The sequence below is a fragment of the Monodelphis domestica genome, chromosome 1 (assembly GCF_027887165.1).
Source record: "Monodelphis domestica isolate mMonDom1 chromosome 1, mMonDom1.pri, whole genome shotgun sequence".
Taxonomy (NCBI): Eukaryota; Metazoa; Chordata; class Mammalia; order Didelphimorphia; family Didelphidae; genus Monodelphis; species Monodelphis domestica.
This window is the reverse complement of record NC_077227.1, coordinates 287,819,683-287,839,943: the sequence shown is the minus strand read 5'-3', so window position 1 is coordinate 287,839,943 and position 20,261 is coordinate 287,819,683. Positions and strand designations below refer to the sequence as shown.

The following is a 20,261-nucleotide window of genomic DNA, read 5'->3' as shown; positions in this document are numbered from 1 at the left end:
AAATAGTGCCCCCACTCCTAACCAACCCAGTTCTCCCCCTGTCCCCTCAACCATAGACCCTCCGCCTCCCTATACCTCCAGTCCTGCCCTCTCAGCCCTAGCCCCCCCAACTCCTAACCAACCCCTTCTCCTGCCACCCCCTCAGCCCTAGCCCCTCCCCCTCCCTATATCTCCTGTCCTGCCCCCTCAGCCCTAGCCCCCCACTCCTAGCCAACCTGCTTCTCCCCCTGCCCACTCAGTCCTTGCTCCTCCCCCTCCCCATGCCTCCTTCCCGACACCCTCAGCCCTAGCTCCTACCCCTGCCTCTGATGCTTCCATCCCTAACCCCTTGCCCTGGCTACCCCACCCACCCATGCTACCTGCCCTGCCCACACTACCTTAACCCCTCCTACTTTTAACCATCCCACCCCTTCCTCTTCTCTTACCTACCCCATTGAAAACGGAGCAAGAAACCTAGAAAAAGAAACACTAGATAATACAAATAGAAGTTTATTTCTGTTAAGGGAAGTACCCACCTTTAATAAAGATGGGAACTATAAGACACCATACACCTTTTAACCCTGAAGATTTAAATAAATTCAAGGAAGATCTTCCATCATTTGAGGAAGAACCAATATTAATTATTTTTAAAAACGGAACTCATCCACACTATACTCTGTGTGAAAACCACCAACAGTGTCGGGGATCCCAAACAACTACCCAAGCATCTTTATGAAGGTGTGAAGGGGGGGTGGTGAGGACCTTGGAATCAAAGAGTGAAACCTTTGATTTTCCATACGCTGATATTTTAATGCCAATAATCCCTATACACTCCCTCACACATAGTAAGGAACCTCATGTCACATTAAAGGTGGGAAATTCATACTATTATTGTCTTATGGACACTGGGGCATCTAGGACAGTTTTGGTAAGCAAACCAGATGCAAAATGTGACTCTATTGGCTCTCTAAATGTAGTAGGTGTATCAGGAACACTGTTGAAGTTCCCAAAAATTTCTCCTCACATGGTATGCGTATGACCCCTAACTGTTGAACATTCTTTTATTTTGATGCCAGGATCCCCCACAAACTTGCTGGGGAGGGATTTACTATGTTAACTACAAGCCACAATAATTTGCACCCCAGATGGCTCTATGTCCTTGGAAGTACCTGAGGAATCTTTAAATTTAATCCCTGTACTTCTTTCAGAGAGCCAAGAGGCAAAATAGCCTCCCACCTTTGAAATATCTACAGATATACCAGAGTCTCTTTGGGCCACATCTTCTTCTGATGTAGGCTTACTTAAATTATTGATAATTGTTATGGGACTGTGATTAATGTTTGTGTCTGATTCTAGGGAACGGGATCATAAAGGAGTACAGACTTAACCTGAATAGTGCCAAAAAAGCACACAGGTCAAAAAAAAAAGGAAAAGAAAAAGAAACCAATCCAGGTAGGATTGATGTCCTTCTAAGCCAATACAAAGGACTTGAACCTAGTGTGAGACTCGAGGTTGTGATGTTTGACATACGTTAAGATGTAGGCCTTCCTTGTATCCACACTCTTTGTGAAAATACTTACAGACAAGTGCCAAAGTTTGGCTATCATCCTGGCTCCCTTTATCCCTGAGAATGAAGGTAAAATCAGACCAGGGAATGACACTTCCCTATCAAAATAAAAATCTGGTCCTTCTTTCTCTCCTATATTATGGCATCTTCCTATAGTCTTGGCTGCAAATGGGTAAGTGAAATATTACTGCATTCTGTCCTACAGACTTGTGGGATGAGAAATATCTTTAATTGAACCTTAATATAAGGGCCTGTTAGAAATTTATTCTTCCTTACTCAAAATTTTGTATACATAGATTTTTGATATTTTGATAATGATTTTGGATTCTTTAAATATATATATATATGTATATATATGTATATATATATATAATAAAAGGGTTTAATTTTTCTTCCATTATTTTTTCTTTTGTCTTTTGTTTTTGTTGTTTTTGTTTTTAAATGGAATCACACACACCCATAACTAAACCTTGCATCCTGAGCTGAACTGGGTGTTTTTCAACACCTTCTTCAGGGATGGTTGTATTTTCATAAAATCCAAGATTTAAATTTTTGTTTAAGAAAGATCTTCAGGGAAAAAGCTTGCTAACTCCTAAAATCCAGAGAATGAACTGTTTGCAGAAAGATACCTAAATCCTTAAACTACAGGAAGATTGAGAATGAACTTTAGGGTGCTGTTGATTGAACTGAAGGTTGATTGAACATTTATTTTGAATGTACACTCTTATGCCAAAGGGGACTGCTCCCTAATTGGCTTTTGTCAATGCCCCCAGAAAAACATTGGCTTTGCTGTCTCTCTCTCTTCTATTTCCCCCTTATCTCTAACTATTGTAGTTTTCCTCTTAGAGGGTAAAATTTTGTATACACTTGCAGTTAGAAATTTTTGGTGTGCATGACACATATGTTTAGTGATCAACTAGAGAGACTAGTCCCCCAATCATCATCAGGGGGGACTGTGATTTTTAGATTTTCTCCATCTTGCTTAGTCTAGCACCCAGGAATGTACACACCCACACTACACTGGCATGTGCTAGCAAATGACAAATCAGAAACAACTGACTGTCCCCTGAGCTGTCCTAAGCCAAGCTTGAGCCACTATTGGCACCTGTGAGACACAGGAAGTGGTGTAGAGAACTGCCTTTGGAGTTCTCATCACTTCCTGTGGAGAGGGCGGGGCACCAGTTCCATCCTGGAACTCGAGCCTGGAGGAGCTCCCTCAGACAGTTTCCTTGAATCAGTTACATGGTGAGTGATAAGACAGACTCCCCTTTCCCTTGGCTCTCTGGGAAAGGCTGCCCTTGACCAAGGCCTTGAACTCCTGCCTGGCTCAGCCTGAGCCAGAGCAGTTTGAGTTAACTCTCTCTCTCTCTCTCTCTCTCTCTCTCTCTCTCTCTCTCTCTCTCTCTCTCTCTCTCTCTCTCTCTCTCACCCCCCTTCCTCTCTCTCTCTTTCTTAATTTCTTCCTCTTATTATAATTAAATCACCATAAAATTCCATTCTGACTTGAGTGTTTCATTTAGGATTTAAGAAATTAAATCCTTGATGACCAATAATTATTACATTCAGTCTCAACCCTAAATTTACACCTTACAGTGTTATGTTCCTATTGCATGTATTATACTTACCACTACTTCAGATCTTTCCTTCTCTTCTCATCTTATTTTGCTTGAAGAATTCTTCTTCTCCAAATTCATGGTAGTAAATATGTTTGTTTGTGTGAATATATGTTTATATATATACATATATATATGTATATATATATACATATATGTATGTTATTTTGTGTTATTATACATTACCCAAATTTTAATCCATTGATCTTCTTCATTATAAATTCCTTTCAAAGTAATTATCCCAATATTTATAAGTCCTTCCAGTCTTTTAACAATGTCCATTAATTTCCTGAATCCTCTTCTTCATCTGCATTGTCCTCTTCCAAATGTCCTACTCCACTGTAATGGTCTTCTCCTTATTGATCTTTCTGACTGCAGACTTAATTTGCTGGATGATTCTTACTTTCTACAATCTCTTCTTCATTTTCTTCCTCAATAATTTATACATTTTCATTATTAATACCATGTGCTAATTTTATATATGAACAATGATATCATGAATCTCTACCTAAAACTTTTACTGAAGATGGAGAAAGTAACACAATTGTGTAAGGACCTACCCAATTCTCTTGTGTTGCTGATGGTTTAGCAAAATTTTTCACATATACCATATATCCTGGTTTGAAATTATGGAGAGAATCATCCAATGGACCAGCTTGGATCAATATTCCCATATGATGTAATTCTTTAAGGCATTGTTGTAAAGCACTTAAGTATAAAGCAAGTTGACAATCTCCTAAGAGAGATGTATAGACTGTCTTACAAATTTTTGCCTGTAAATGGAGCATATCCAAAGAGAATTTCATAGGATGATATAAGTAAATCTGCTCTTGGTCTCGTACATAGGTAAAACAAAGGTATCAGAAGAATAGCTGGCCCTTTTAGATGGGTTTCAGCACAGGTTTTCCCCACCATAGTCTTGAGTTGCCTATTTACACACTCCATTTGACTTAAACTTTGTGGGTGATAAGGAACATTATATTTGGATTTTATTCCTCGATTCTCATAGACTCTTTTCAGGATATCCTGGGTGAAATGAGATCCCTTATCAGAGTCTATGGTAAGTAGTACTCCAAATCTAGGAATAATTTCCTTAATTGACACTTTTACCACAAAGCTAGCTGTATTTGTATTTGATGGAAATGCTTCAGGCCATTTAGTTAATCTATCCACTATTACCATAAACTTTGTATCTTTCAGCTGTTGGCATGCTGATGTAATCAATTTGCAGACTCTCTCAAATGGACAATATGCTAAAGGTCTACCACCTAAACCTTTCAGTATGAATGTCCCTTGGTTGAATTTTTGGCCAACAGAACAACTTGTACAGATTTTATTTGCTACAGTACTTGTTCCCAGTGCTACCCATTGTCTCTTTACAGAGTCAACTACAGACTGAGTACCAAAATAACCTTTTGTGTCGATGACTTGACACAAATAGGTATACAAATCTTTTGGTAACCGCAGTTTTCCAGTGTCTGCAACCCATAATCCATGTTTTTTCCTTGCCCCAAATTTCTCCTTCCAGTTTTGAATTTCTGAGTCTACATAAGTTTTTTCTAGATCATCAGATTCAATAATTGACAAATTCATTACATACGCAGTAGCATTTCTGGCAGCAAATTTTGCAGTTATATCAGTTCTATGATTTCCTTTAGAAACTGAATCTCTGCTATAAGTATGGCTTCTACAATGGATCACTGCTAGCCTTTGAAGTTTTTGGATAGCATCCAACAACTTAGTTATTATTTCTGCATGAGCAATTGTTTTTTCCAGATGCAGTAATAAAACCTCGCTGTTTCCAGTTTTTTCTGTTTCCAGTTTTTTTCCTGTAGCACAACATACACAAAATGCATAAAGAGAGTCTGTAATATTTGCACTTTTACCATCAGCTAGAAGACATGCTTGCTTCAAAGAGACCAACTCTGCCCCTTGAGCACTAAGGTTACTAGGTAATGATCCATACTACAGTGTCTCAAATTCTGTGACAACTGCAGCATCTGTACATATAATTCCATTACACAAATATGAAGAACCATCAGTGAATAACACCAAGTCTGGATTTTCAATAGGAGTGTCTTTCAAATCCATCCTAGTCATATTCATTAGATCTACTACTTCTACACACTCATGTAATGGTTCACTGGTTCTTTGGCAAATCAGGAAGTGTAGCTGTATTTAATACCTACACCCCTTTAACTGGATGTTCTCACTACCTAGGAATATAATTTCATACTTAGATATTTGTTGATCTGGATATGCTTGATTATGTAATTTCATCATTAGTGCTTCTATTTGATGTGAACAATATACAGTTGATGGACATCCCAAAACTAAATCTGCTGACTTCTGGACTAACATAGACACAGCTGCTACACATCTTAGACAAGGAACTGTACCAGCAGCTATTGGATCAAGCTGACAACTATGATATCCAATTGGATGATAACTTTGTCCTAAAGTCTGTGTCAGTACACCAGAAGCAATAACTTCTGTTTCATTTACAAACAGTTGGAATGATTTTGTACAGTCCAGGATACCCAAAGCAAGATAAAATGGCTTCTTTAAGCTTACTTAAGGCTTGCAGATGTTTAGATTTTAGTTTCAGACATTCTGGTTCTGTATTATTGGTTAAATATGTTAAACAATTTGTTAATTCACTATATCCAGGTATCCATTGCCTACAAAAACCATTTGTTCCAAGAACAACTCTGAGTTGCTTTTTGGTCTTAGGAGCACTCAGTTTCTGGATGTCTGCTATTCTTTTCTGTGTGATACTTCTGGGACCCTCTGATAACACAAATCCAAGATATTCACTCAAGGCAAAACCCATTGTAATTTTGCCTTGGAGATTTTATGCCCACACATATATAATTCTATCAAAAGAATCTTGCTATCTCTTAGACACACTTTAGAATTTGGGGATGCAAGGAGAATATCATCCACAAAATGCACATTGAATGTTATGTTTTTTAGATCACTATTTAAAATTTGTGAAAATCAGCTTGGTGAATTGATGAAACCTCATGAAAGAGGAGTACATGTCCACTCAGTTTTTTCGCGTGTAAAAGCAAAGATCTTTTGAGAATCCTTGTGAATTAGTATCAAGAAAAATGCTGAGCATAAATCAATCATGGTGAAATATCTTGCCTGACTTGGAATTGAAGAAATTATAGCAGCTGGACTTGGTACAATAGGGTGTGTTTTTACCACATAATAATTTACCACTCTTAAATCCTATATGAATCTATATACCACTTTGCCATTTTGATCTAGCCTTGGCTTTTTGTTTGGAAATATAGGTGTATTATATTCTGAGAAGCAAGGTATTATGATCCCTTGTTGGATTAGGGATTCAATGATTGGTCTGATATCCTCTATTGCTTCTTTAGTTAAGGAAAAGTTGTTGGGAAGGGAATAAGGTGTAGGGGTAGCATCTGACTTTTACCCACTATATTTAATTATCTATGTTTACACTGTCTATCTTAACTAAAGAATATTAAGAATAAATCCCACAGTAAACCCAGAATTCTCACACACGCAGAATCAATGGCTGGTTAGATAGCAGGAATCCAAGTTGTGGTTTCCTAATATGGTCTCAGTAGGGTAGGGGTCTTCTCCCAAGTCTATCTGTGCACTAGAAAAGTAGAGATTTTCTCTCACCCTCAGCCAGTTGATCCTCAAAGGCCAGTTGCTTGATAGATGGATTTTCAAATAGCCTCAGCTACACACCTTCCTTCTTCACCTTTCAGCTCCAGACTACATCAGCTGGTAAACTGTTCCTTGGAACTCTGACCCAAACAGCTCAGGAAAGATTCTAAGTCTCAATCCCTGTCAATCATTCTTGCAATTTTTACCTGCCCTTGCTATAATGGGAGATAAGAAATATAAAAGGAAGGGAGAAAGGAAATATACATTTATCAGCACCTACTATATGTGCCATGCACTATGTTAAATGCTAAGAAGTGAGTTGCTAAGTAGTAATAATAATGCCATCCCCCCCAAAAAAATGAAAGATGAAGAAAAAGAGTGGGGAAAGAATGTCAGTAATACAAAAATTACAAAGTCAAGAGAAGGAAGATCAGAAATGGATACTGACAACTAAAGCAGGGATAATATTGCTGTTAATTATAATAAATACTTTTAAACTATATAATATACATCCTTGCTTCCATATAGACTTCTTTTTGTCTAGCATGTATGGGAATGTTCACAATTAATAGGTTCATGATAAAAAGAAAATTTAAATAAATAAAAATAAGTTTTTGGAACCAACTTCTGAAATACATATTAAAAGCAGGGATAATATTGCTGTTAATTATAATAAATACTTTTAAACTACATAATATATATCCTTGCTTCCATATAGACTTCTTTTTGTCTAGCATGTATGGGAATGTTCACAATTAATAGGTTCATAATAAAAAGAAAATTTAAATAAATAAAAATGAGTTTTTGGAACCAACTTCTGAAATATATATTAAAACTTGATTCTGGGAGGAAATTAGCTATTTTCTATCAAAATAAAACTTATAAGAAACATAATAGAAAGTATTTAGGAAGAACAAAAACATAAGATTTCTGAATGAAATTATTTGGGTGTTTTTTTTCGGTTTTTCCCAAAGGAGTCAAGGCCATATAACTGTTGAAAAGAAATCTACTACTACTACTACTACTACTACTACTACATTCAATGAAGAAACAAGGTGAAATACTGAGCTATTAAAGAGATTAAGGAGCAATTATTATCTGTTACTTTAATAAATTCAGAAAGATTCATTTGTTGAGGTAGAATAAAATGGTAGGAAGACTGAATAAGCTTCAGATTTCTAGTATTTAGCATAAACAAAAACCAGTAAATTTTTAAAAATTATAAATGAGGTCCACAAAAATAAATTCATATCTCATAATTTTCAATTCATTTCTTCATTTGTTATTCAGCTAAAATACCTACAAGAAATGTGAAAAAGCTATGAAGTTTATATCTGACCTGATCTAACCTGGATTCTCCTGAACATTTTGCTATAAAATAATCAGAAATACAGAGTGTGCTTGTTCAATTTGTCTGTACTATGTAAAATTGATTTTTTTTTCTTTAACACCAAAATTCGGGCCATCTGTTGGGAAAAAAGAGAATGTTCTAAATATATACAAAGAGTGGAAATGCTTCATTCCACTGCTGTATCCTGGGGTAGATGCATTTTCATCCGTATGTTTGTCTTGCAGACAAAATGAATATCAGATGGTGGTTTTGAAAAAGGGCAGACCTAACATGTGGTGATTAGTTTCAAAAACAGATTTTTATTCTTGATAAATTATTACCAAATACAATCATCTGTTGATTGAGGATATAAAACAGATTGGTCATACTACAATCCATAGGTTAAATGAAAAACGGAAATAATAAGTTTATTTAACATGATCTTGCATTAAGTTCCCAGCAGTGAGAATCTAAGGCAAATAATTAGATTTCCAATTTGAAGATATACATTTGTTAAGCTAGACATTTCCTTAGGTCATCTATTTCTTTATTGGCAACTCTCTATGTACTGGCAACGTTTTCAGAACAAAAGTTAGAGCTTTTGATTAATTTACCTCAAACATTATTTTGATCAACTAATAGTATAGTTTGATTTAGTTATAATTCACTCAGGGTGGCAGAAGCTAATAATATAATATGACAGCTGGCTACAAATTTAAAACAAATAAGTATCATAGTCCTAAAGGAAATTGAGCCATAGAAAGCTAAGGAAAAAAAGGATTTAATGAGAGAACTTCTAAACAATACAATTGAAAAATATCTTTTACAAATAAAAATTTAAGCAAAAAATGGAATATGCCTCATCTTTTAAATGCCTTACAAAAAGTGGGAAGTTCTTTTCTTTCTTGGGAATTCTAATCACTTACTTTTATTGTAATTTTTTAAAAAAACAGAAAAATGATTACTCTGATCATAGTGCATATTATATTGCACCTAACACTTTATTGAACTAATTTTGGCTCTACTATGTAAAGTCTCCTGAGGGAGTTGATATTTACATTATAAATATTATTGATTCCCATCAAATGTTATTGTGCCTTGAGAAATGATGAAATAGTTTCAGAGGAAACCAGGAAGATCTCTAGGAACTGAGGCAGAAGGAAATAAATAGACCTAGGAGAAAAATGTATACTCTAACAACAAAATTTTAAAATATTAAAAAGAAAAATAACTTTGAAAGAATTTAAACTCATGATCAACATAATGATAAACCATGAGACATGCATCAGACTACTGGTTGGTTTCTCTGCATCAAATTTGTCTCTATGTTAGCCCAAGCTCCACAGAATTCTCAAAATGATTTTCCTAAGGCATAGATCTCATCAAGTTACCTCTCTATTCAACACATTCTAGTGACATCTTATTATCTCCAGAATTAAATATAAAATTCTCAGTTGGACCTTTAAGGTACTTCATAATATGGCCTCCCCTTACTATCCCACTTTCTTTATATTTTCCCTCCTACCTAGACTCTACAATATAGTGTCAGTGACTTCCTTGATGTTACTCACACAAGACACTGTATCTTCCAACTCTGGGTACTTTCACTGGCTTTCCACCATACTCAGAATTCTTTCCTTCCTCATCTCTACCTCCTGGTTTCTCTGGCTTCCTTCAATTCCCACTATCTTCAGAAAACTTTTTCCTGATCCCCATCAGTGCTAATGCCTTCTTCCTAGTAAGTATCTCCAATTTATTCTTCTTGTCTCCTCCATTGGGCTGTGAGCTTCTTGTGGGCAGAACCTGCCTTTCTTTATATCTCCAAGAGTTGTCACAGAGACTGGCACATAATAGGAGTTTATTGAATGCTTATTGGTTCACTATTAACTAAGCTTTAAAATTAGCTATGTGGTCATGAGCTTCATATCTCTGTACTTCAGTTTCCTCATATGTAAAATATGTGTAATAGCAGTTGTAAAATTAATGTAACAAAGTTATTGTGGGAATGTGTTCTATAAACATTGAAGTATTATAGAACTGTAAATCTTGAATTACAAAATAATTCAGAAGTTGCTTAGGCCAAGAAGTTCATTTTACAAATGAGAAATTGAATACCATGTTATCAAGGACTAGAGGAAAGATCTGAACCCAAAAGCCCATTTTTTCTTTCACTGTACAACACTGCCTCTATAAATAGTTTTTGTTAATTGTTGTTGTTAAAGCAAAAAATATTAAATTACATTGTTGCATATTAGGTCAATATTTATTGTTACAAAAATGTATTTTTGTAAATGTATCTCTGCTAAAAATCTGATTCTGTTATGATATGCTTTGCATACCTTTTTGAGCAATTATATTGTATTTGGGATTTATGGGTTATTAACTGGATGAGAGAAGAGAGAGGGAAGCATTTAGAAAAGAAAAGAAATCAAAACTATTAATAAGCTCATGAAAAAAATGTTCTAATTCTCTCATAATCAGAGAAATGCAAATCAAAACAACTCTGAGGTATCACCTCACACCTAGCAGATTGGCTAACATGACAGCAACGGAAAGTAATGAACGCTGGAGGGGATGTGGCAAAGTGGTGACATTAACGCATTGCTGGTGGAGTTGTGGATTGATCCAACCATTCTGGAGGGCAATTTGGAACTATGTCCAAAGGGTGCTAAAAGACTGTCTGCCCTTTGATCCAGTCATAGCACTGCTGGGTTTGTACCCCAAAGAGATAATAAGGAAAAAGACATGTACAAAAATATTCATAGTTGCACTCTTTGTGGTGGCAAAAAATTGGAAAACGAGGGGATGCCCTTCGATTGGGGAATGGCTGAACAAATTGTGGTATATGTTGGTGATGGAATACTATTGTGCTCAGAGGAATTCCATGGGAACTGGAACAACCTCTAGGAATTGATGCAGAGTGAGAGGAGCAGAACCAGTAGAACATTATACACTGTGGTACAATCAAATGTAATGGTCTTCTCCATTAATGGAAATGCAGTGATCCTGAACAACTTGGAGAAATCTATGAGAAAACCACTATTCACGTTCAGAGGAAGATCTGTGGGAGTATAAACACAGAAGAAAAACAATTGCTTGAATACATGGGTCAAGGGGATATGACTGGGGATGTAGACTCTAAATGAATATCCTAATGCAAACATCAACAACATGGAAAAGGTTCTGATCAAGGACACAAGTAAAACCCAATGAAACTGTCCATCGGCTGTGAGAAGGGTAGGTGGAGGGGAGGGATGGAAATAAAGTGAGTATTGTAACACCCCCCAAAAAATAAAATAAAATAATTAATTAATTAATTTTTTAAAAAGAAAATAAAAGATTTCTCAGAGAAGGCAGCAGTTTCTAAAGAGTCCTAAAACTGATTTGAATATCAACTTTAATTTCTTTTCATAGAATTCTCTTCTCATATTTTCAATTCTCATAGCTACCCTAAAGAAAATTATATTACAAGCTCCAACTTTCCACAAAAGACTAATCTTACAATATACTTAATTTGTGTCTTGTTTCTTTGACCTCATTCTATAATCTGACACTATTGGCCATCCCCTTCCAAATATACTCTCCTTCCTGGGTTTTCATCACACTTCTTGCCTCTCTATTTAAGAGCTCTACCTTGAGCCCTATACTTTTCTCTTTCTTCTTTCTTTCTCTTGAATTCTTTAGTTACCATGTATTCAACTGATATCTACAGTATTCTGATAGCAAATTGATTCACAAATCTCCATATCTAGTCTTCATCTCTCATTGGAGATTTAGACGTGCATTACCAACTATCTGCTTGATAACTCCACCAAATTAAATTCAACAAGTACAAACATCTCATAATTTCAGCTATGCCCATCTTGTCTCCAGATTTCATCATTTCTTTAAAAGTGGCACCATTCTTCCAATCACCCATTTTTACAACCAAGAATTATCACCAGTTTTTCTCCATCTCTCAATAAACATATTCATTTAGGTTCCAAGTCTTGTCAATTCTAATTCTAGCACAGGAACATATTTTTTCTCTCTATTTACACAATAAACAGCACAAAAAAGGCCTTCATCATATCTTAGTTAGGCTATTTCAATACCAAACAAATTGACTCCTCTAAAGCAGTCCCTCTTCAGTCCACCTTTTTATTGGGCAGGTAATGACTGCCCAAAGGCTACGACTAAAACAAAAAGTCTAACCATGTTATTCCTCTTCTTATGACTCTCCACTGAACTTATGAACTTCTTTATCACTGCAGTCTATCTTTCAAAGATGATTACACACCCTCATACTAGTTTCACACATTCTAGGTATTATAGAAAAATTGATCAATTAGCCAACCCTTATATATGACATTCCATCTGCCACCTCCCATGCCTAAATGGATCTTCTTCCTCATCGTTGCTTGTTATCTCCTAACTTCCTTCAAGATGGAGACTAAGTTCCACCTACTTCAATAGCTCTTTCCTGTCTTCCCTAGTTCTTAGTTCCCTGCTCAAATCATTCAAATTTATTTGATAAATACTATCTTTCCTTAGTTGTCTATATGTCACATCTCCCTAACAGATCCTTGAAGGTAGAAGGTGTCTCACTTTTGTCTTTATTTCCCACATAGAATTTACTTGATCAATGTTGATCGACTGATCAACTTAAAAATAGGCTTTCTGATGCTATCCCTAAATAGTCCATTTCAAACTAACCTTACCATTTATAGCTAAGATAATGACATGGTAAGACCTAGAAGAGCCCAGTCTCTCTTTTTCTCTAGTCTTTGGCAACAATAGCTAAGAGAATCTCTAAAAATACACCAAAAGGATAATTAAGAAAACCAAAGAGAAAGGGGCTGCAAACTTTCCAGATTTTTTTCAACCATTCCATAGTGGCCTTTCAACCCTTTAAATTCATTCCTCTCCTGGCCTTCCTACCCTGGAAGTGGGACAAGCCATTTCCTCTTTTCATGTCAGACAACTCCCTGGTCTTTCTACTGTCACTGGTGGGTTGCAGTCTTCATTTTTGGAAAGAATTGTTATGCCAAGTATTCTTTCCCCTGATGAAATCCTACATTCTCATAATATTAGTGTATTCATATGTTTAGTTCATTTATCTTGAAAAGGCATTGCAAATGGATATATTGAACCTAGAATTAAACATGAGGAAGAGAGCAAGACCAATTAATTTTGGGAAATTCCACATTTTTTATTAATCATAAATTTCTCTTTGACACAAAACCTCACTTTTTTTAGATCAATAGTCTTCTGGTGATATCCTATGGTTGTAGGTCAAAGAATACCACAAACACCAAAGAAATTAAATCAAGGATCACACAGGTTACAACATGTTAAAAATGAGGAATGATAGGGGAGAAGCAATTTAAAGGATACTATCAGAGAAAAGACATTACCAGGAAAAAAGAACTTATAGCAAGATCAAAATATAATCAATTAATAGATTGCAAGTTCAATTAGTATTTATCAAATGCTGAGAGAACAATTCTTGTCTCCAATTTTAGCTCTTTCATTGGTTCCATAAAGAAGTGAACAGAAATTTGGGTTTTGTTTCTTTAATGAGCGAGCAGTCCTATTCCCCACTTAGCCTTCCAGGTTTATGTAGTCATTATTTGCTCTATTTTATTCAAACTGAAATACAGCATAACAAATGGAAAGAACATTATATTTAATTCAGACCACCTAAGTTTAAATTCCAAAATGTCACTATACAGTGATCGTGACCCTTTATGACTTTGGGAGTCATTTAATATCTCTTATCCCCAGTTTCCTATTCTATGATGATAATAATAATACACTTCTTACTTCACCATGTTATTGTGTAGAAAGTCCTATCTAAATTGTATTTCATAAATGATATTATTGTGAATATGTTAACAAAACATAGATTATACCTCTACCCATTGTCAACTATCTCACAATAGCGACAAGGCAAGAATTTGGTAGTCTAACTTAGAACTCCTTGTTAGACAGCTAGAAGACATACTGAATAAAGCATTAGACCAGAAATCCTCACATCAAATCTAGCTTTAGCCACTTACTGACTGTGTGACCCTGGAAAATTATTTATCCTCTATTTATCTCAGTTTTATCAGCTGTAAAATTGAGATAATAATAGTAACTAGCTTTCAGAGTTGTTGGAAGAATACAATGGGGTAGTATTTATAAGGAGCTTTGCAAACTATAAAAGCCAAATTGGCTATTATGGAACTCATTATCACTAGTGTAAAAATTACTCAAAGTAATACTCTTAAAAGCCAATAGTATCATCTTTAAATGTGAAAAATAGGACATTAAATAATAAAATGAGTCCTGATTTGAGGACTCCTCCAAATAGTTTAGATAATCTGAAGAGAAGAGGATGAGCTTCCTTAAAAAAAAGTCCTATTTTGGTTGAGAGGCTATGCCCTGAGTTTTCAAAGACAGATAGGGTGTTCATGACTCTGTATCTCTGTGTGTATAGAATCATTTTTTAAAAAATAAACAAGTATAACAGATTCTATTTTCATTGTAAGTAGTGCTCTCCCTTTTTTGTGTGTGGAGCATCAAATTATAAGTGGCAACATAAATAAAAAGACCAGGCAGTAGATCTAATTTTTTAATCTTTACTTTAATTCTTATGTTTCATACAATACAATAATATATACATTTTGTGCACTGGTTCTTATCTAAAATGAAGAAAATAAAATTGATCTTATTGAGTTTCTATGAGAAGTAAATTTTTAAATGTTGAGGAATCACTCAAAAACATGTTTTTGAAAATAGATCCATATTCGAGTTTGTAATGATAGAATACAGGCTCCAAAGCAATGTTCAATACTGATATTTTCAGTCACATTTATTCACTTATGTTCAGGACTTGAAAAAAGTCAGACTAAATTTTAAAATTTTAAGTGGACAAGAACTAAGAATCTTAATGAAAATTTAAAGTGTGCATGATAATTCAGTCACGGTGGACAACGGATGCACAATTTCTATGATATTAGGAAAGAGATGAAAGGCTAAAGCCATATTTGTAAATGAACTGATTTTTCTAAAGCTTTCTACTTAACTGAAAACTTTTTTATAAAGAGTTAGAACAAAGTGAATGAAAAACAACTTAAAATTTTTAAAAGTAAATAAATTTGAATAGCTACACTAAAAACTGTAACAAAAATAACCCAGTTCACATTTTTTGAGACACCAGAATTTTCCCTGCTCCTTCATAAATATCTATTTTCAAATGTCAGTCATATTTTAATTAAATTGACCATGAAAAAACTTCTGACTTGTGATTTTTTTCAGTGTCTGGCTCCCTTGACTTGTACATTACAGATGCAATTTTAACAACTCTTGTTCATGCTTCATGAAAAATAAATGTACCTGCAAATAGCCAAGAGCAGCTGCATTTTTATTAAGAAGTAAGAGCAAGAAACTATTAGGTAGTCATATGAAAGGTAAAACATGAATGACAAATACCAGAAATTGTAGCAAATTTAACAACCCAAGAATTAAATAGAGGTTAAAGTTGCTTTGTTCATGGTAAAGTTAAGTACTAAACTCAAGGGAAAAGTTCAAATGCTTTTCTTTGGATAAGTTATCTGAATTTTGATAAGGAAACATGCAGAGGATACTATCTATTCCTAAAAAACCAGAGTTCCCTGGCAGGATTCAAAGTATTCACATGAAACAAGCATTACTTCGATTAGTACTGCTTCCTAGAGCAAAACAAGTTGGAATGCTGAGACCCAAAATAGTTTGCCTCCTTTACTTGTAATCATTGTTCTTCCTTTTTGAACACTGTAAATAATATTAACTCATCCTATGTCAAACAATCAACAAGCATTTATAAAGTATTTATCGTATATGAGGCAATGGGAATAAAAAAGCAAAAATGAAACACTCCTTCCCCCTGGAAGAAACTACATTCTATCTAGGGAGACAGTGTGAATAAGCAAGTATACACAAAGCAAATTAAAAAATAAAATAAACAGTTTTGAAGGAAATGACAAGTTACAAGAGCTAGAAATGAATTGAGAAAAGTGTGTTCTAGTTATGAAAGAAAATAATATTAAGGTATTGCCATGATTCATGCAATATTGTGTGTGAGGAACAGCAAGAAGATGAATTTGGCTGAAGGGAGTTTAGAATGACTAGATTGAAGCTAGATTGTGAAGGGATTTCAATGCTAATAAGAGAAATCTATAAGTTATTCTAAAGGTAATGGAGAGTCATGTGAGAAAAGCCTTTTCCTCAAGAAATAACAATTGATTGGAAGTAGATCATAATAAGAAAGATGTAGCTAAGTGTTTTCCTAACTCAAAAGAAGATTCATCATATTACAGCTTTTTTTTCCCTAAATCGGGCCTGAAAGAAACTACTTTTTGCCAATCTTCATATTACATATAATTTTTTCATTTCATATATCTTTCTACAATCTGCAAAAGAAATGTGGACCAGAACTGAAGCAATGTTGAAAGCATTGCGAGATCAGTTCTCACTGTATCAGAAAGAAGGGAAAGTGTCAAAGGTGTGAGAAACATTTAGGATTTAGAAAATGTAACTAATAGAACATCAGTTACTTTCAAGCTCAGTGCTTTCTTTCCCATCTATCTACATTTTCATGAGAATAATCTATTCAAAGCAAGGCTTTTACCACTGACCTTTAATATTAGTCTAGTGTTTATCATCACACTATTTTTTTACAGTCTCATGCATGAATTTAATACTCCTCTCCATTCCACCAAAAAAAAAAACAAGTAAATTCCTCCCTCTACCCATTTTCCACTCCCCCCTAACCCCCAAATGGCCTCTCTCAAATATTTATTCTTTTATTTTTTTCTCTGGAAGCCATAAGTCTCTGTCAATGTACAAATTTGATTAGATGGAAACAGTGGTTATGTTCCCCAACCCCTTTTCCCACTAACATACTATTTTCTCAGTCTTCAAAAAGTCCTCAATGATGGGAAAAGATTAAAAACAATCACCCAACCCTACTCCCTTTCCCCCACAAAAGAAAAGCAAGGGCACCAAAAAAACCATGGTATTTTGTGCCCTGAGTTACATCTAGTAGGAAAACATGGAAGAGGAGACAGGTGAGGTGGAAAAGGGCATGAGAAAAGAGTTATGGGGTGGGGGATACAGAAGGTATCTGTAGGTCTAGTTCACTTAGTTTTTGTGTCTCATTGAGGAGACAGGTACGATTAAGCGCCTCTGAAACTGCGTAAGGGTCAGCAGAGGGGCTGCGATCTTCAAAGTAGCTCTTCTTCTCTTGCCTGGCCATCCTGGGAATGTGGATGCTGGCACCATGTAGAGAACTCATTGATATTGGAGGTCTCATTGAAACCATCAGGCGTCGGGCATTATCCAGACCCCCTTTAGGAAAGTAGACTCGGATGTGATATTTGGTGTCTTGCTGAGTCTCTCCATTGCTTCTTCAATATGCTTTAGACCATTCTCCTCTCTCATGGCCTTGGTACTGAAGTTAGTGTGGCAACCAGCTCCATTCCAGTTCATAGGGATTAGCTTGGGATCAAATGATACAATCATTCCAAAATCTTCACACACTCGATGAAGCCAGCGACCCAGAGGTGATCTCCCATTTCAGTCCCTTCACAAGGGACTCCAGCAAACAGGCAAGCTCGGTAATGAGCTTCTGCTATATCTCTTCCATAGGCTTTGTCAGCTCCCACACCACAATAATATGGACCCTGGGGCCCAGGGAAGCCATTAGAATGCCAACCAAAAGGGTGTCCATCTGTTCCCATGAGAGTATATTCTTGCTCCATACCAAACCAAGATTTGTGGTTGGAGACCATATCCATTATCGGTTTACTGGTATGCCTCAAATTGGTCTCTGCAGGCTTTCGAATATACTTGAAAACCTCACAGAGAACCAATTTGTTGGGATCCTTTTGGAAGGGGGCTAGGAATAGAGCAGCGGGAATGTCACTTCAGACTGAAAAGTGCTGGAGCCATCAAAATTCCATTCAGGTAGATCATCAATGCTCTTGGGCTCACAGTCTAGGGTTTGGGTTTTACAGCTCATACCCTCATCAATGCCATCAATTTGGAAGCCTGGACTTTGTTGCCTTGAGGCAGGTTCAAGTACTGCTGCTTGATTGAGAACTAGCCCAGGTGGCCATGGTGGAAGCAGTCCTGGGCCTGACAGTGTATGGGAACTAGAAGGCAAAGGAGAGGGCTCAAGGCAACGGCACTGCCGGCTGGGCTGGTGGGAAGCTCTAGCTGGTGGCTATGGAGGTGGCCCTAGTGACAGTTGTGGCTGTAACAGAGAAAGTACCTTCCATTCTCAGCTCTGCCCCCCCCCCATCATACTATTTATTAAAAAAATATTGAGAAATCAGTACTGTACTTACTTTTGGTTGGTTTTTACAGAGCTTTTTGAGGGATCGTATGAGAAAAAAGATAGAGGACTAGACATTTTCTATAATCTCCATGACTTCCCAAACTTCTCCAAAACAGAAATTGAAGGCAAATGATAAAGTAATTTTGGCTGGTACCCAGAATCTAAAAAAAAAATTTTTTTAAAGATTTGATGCTCGTTGACCCTGAGCTCAGGTAGTACCTACCCCTCCTATACTGCCAACGATAGAACCATAAGAGAGCTCAGGATGAGCCCAGGTTAAAGCTGCAAATCTGAACTTAATCATACTTGAAAAAAGAAAGGTGTTCAATAATAAAGAGCTGTTTGAATCAATTTTTTAGAAAGAAAATTGGAATGGAAAAGATTATTACCTTCTCAAACACCTACAAACAACAGAAATATGAATGTACTGAATACAACAGATATGGACAGGAGAATCAACAGAGTTGGAAACTAAATTATATGATCTTAAAGGATGAGTGGGTCAAAAAACAAATTAAAGAAATAATCAATAATTTCATTACGTGAAAACAATGAATTGATACTCCAAAATTTATGGGATATAGTGGAAGCAGGGCTTAAGGAAAAATTATAACTATAAATGCTTATCTCAATAAAATAGAGAAAGAGTATGATCAATAAATTGGGCAGACAATTTTTTAAAAACTTTCTGGTTTTTAAAGGACAAATTAAAAATCTCCAATTAAATATCAAAATGTAAATCCTGAAAACCAGAAGAGAGAACTGAAAAAGTTGAAAGTAAAAAAAGAAAGAAATTTTAAATAAAACTAGGAGTTTGCTTTTAGTGGGGGAAAAAATAATAAAATAGACAAACCATTGCTTTAAAAAATGAAGAAGAAAACCAAATTACCAGTATCAGAAATGAAAAGGGTAAATGTGCCACCAATGAAGACAAAATCACCAGATTATATGTCAATAACTAACAATCTAAATGAAATGGACAAATATTTACAAAAATATAAATTATTCATATTCATAGAAATGAAAATAGAATTCCAAAATAGTCTATTTTAGAAAAATAAATTGAACATCAATGAACTCCTAAAGTAAAAATTACTCAGAACTTATTGCATTTATGGATGAATTTTACCACATGTTTAAAGAACAATTAATCTCAATACCATTTAAGCCATCACAATTTTTTTTTTTATGACACAAATATGGTTTGGATACCTAAACCAGAGAGAGCAAAAACAGAGAAAGAAAACTATAGACCAAATTCATTAATGAATATCAATACAAAAATTTTAAATAAAATAGTAATAATGAGATTATTGCAATAAATCACCTAGATCATATACTATGTCCAAGTGGAATTTACATTAGAAATGCAAGAATAGTTCGGTATAACTAGAGACATAATTGACCATATTATGAGTGTATCAATAGTTGCAAAAAAAAAAGAGCTTTTTACATAATGCAACACCCATTCCTGGTAAAAAATACTAGAAAGCATAGGAATAAATGGGTCTTTCCTTAAAATGATAAGTAGTATCTATCTAAAACTAAAAGTAATTATATATATATATAATATATATATATATATATAAGCACAGAAACAAAAAAAAAATAAAACCAAAAGTAAGCATTATTTATACCAGGGGGAAAGCTGAAGCTTTCCCAATAAGATCAAGGTTGAAATAAGGATGTCAATTATTACCACTATTATTCTATTTTTATAAGTTCTAGCTGTAACAATGACAAGAAAAAGAAAATGAAGGAATAAAACTAGACAAT

The 20,261-nt window shown here is 35.2% G+C and overlaps 1 protein-coding gene and 1 pseudogene across 1 annotated transcript in view; both read right to left on the bottom strand.

Moving 5' to 3' along the window:
- The window catches only part of SLC25A21 (solute carrier family 25 member 21), a 989,784-nt gene that overhangs the window by 779,160 nt on the left and 190,363 nt on the right, over positions 1-20,261 (bottom strand). The gene's annotated exons all lie outside the window — the stretch shown is intronic.
- On the bottom strand, positions 373-18,789 carry LOC100029478 (glutamine synthetase-like; annotated as a pseudogene).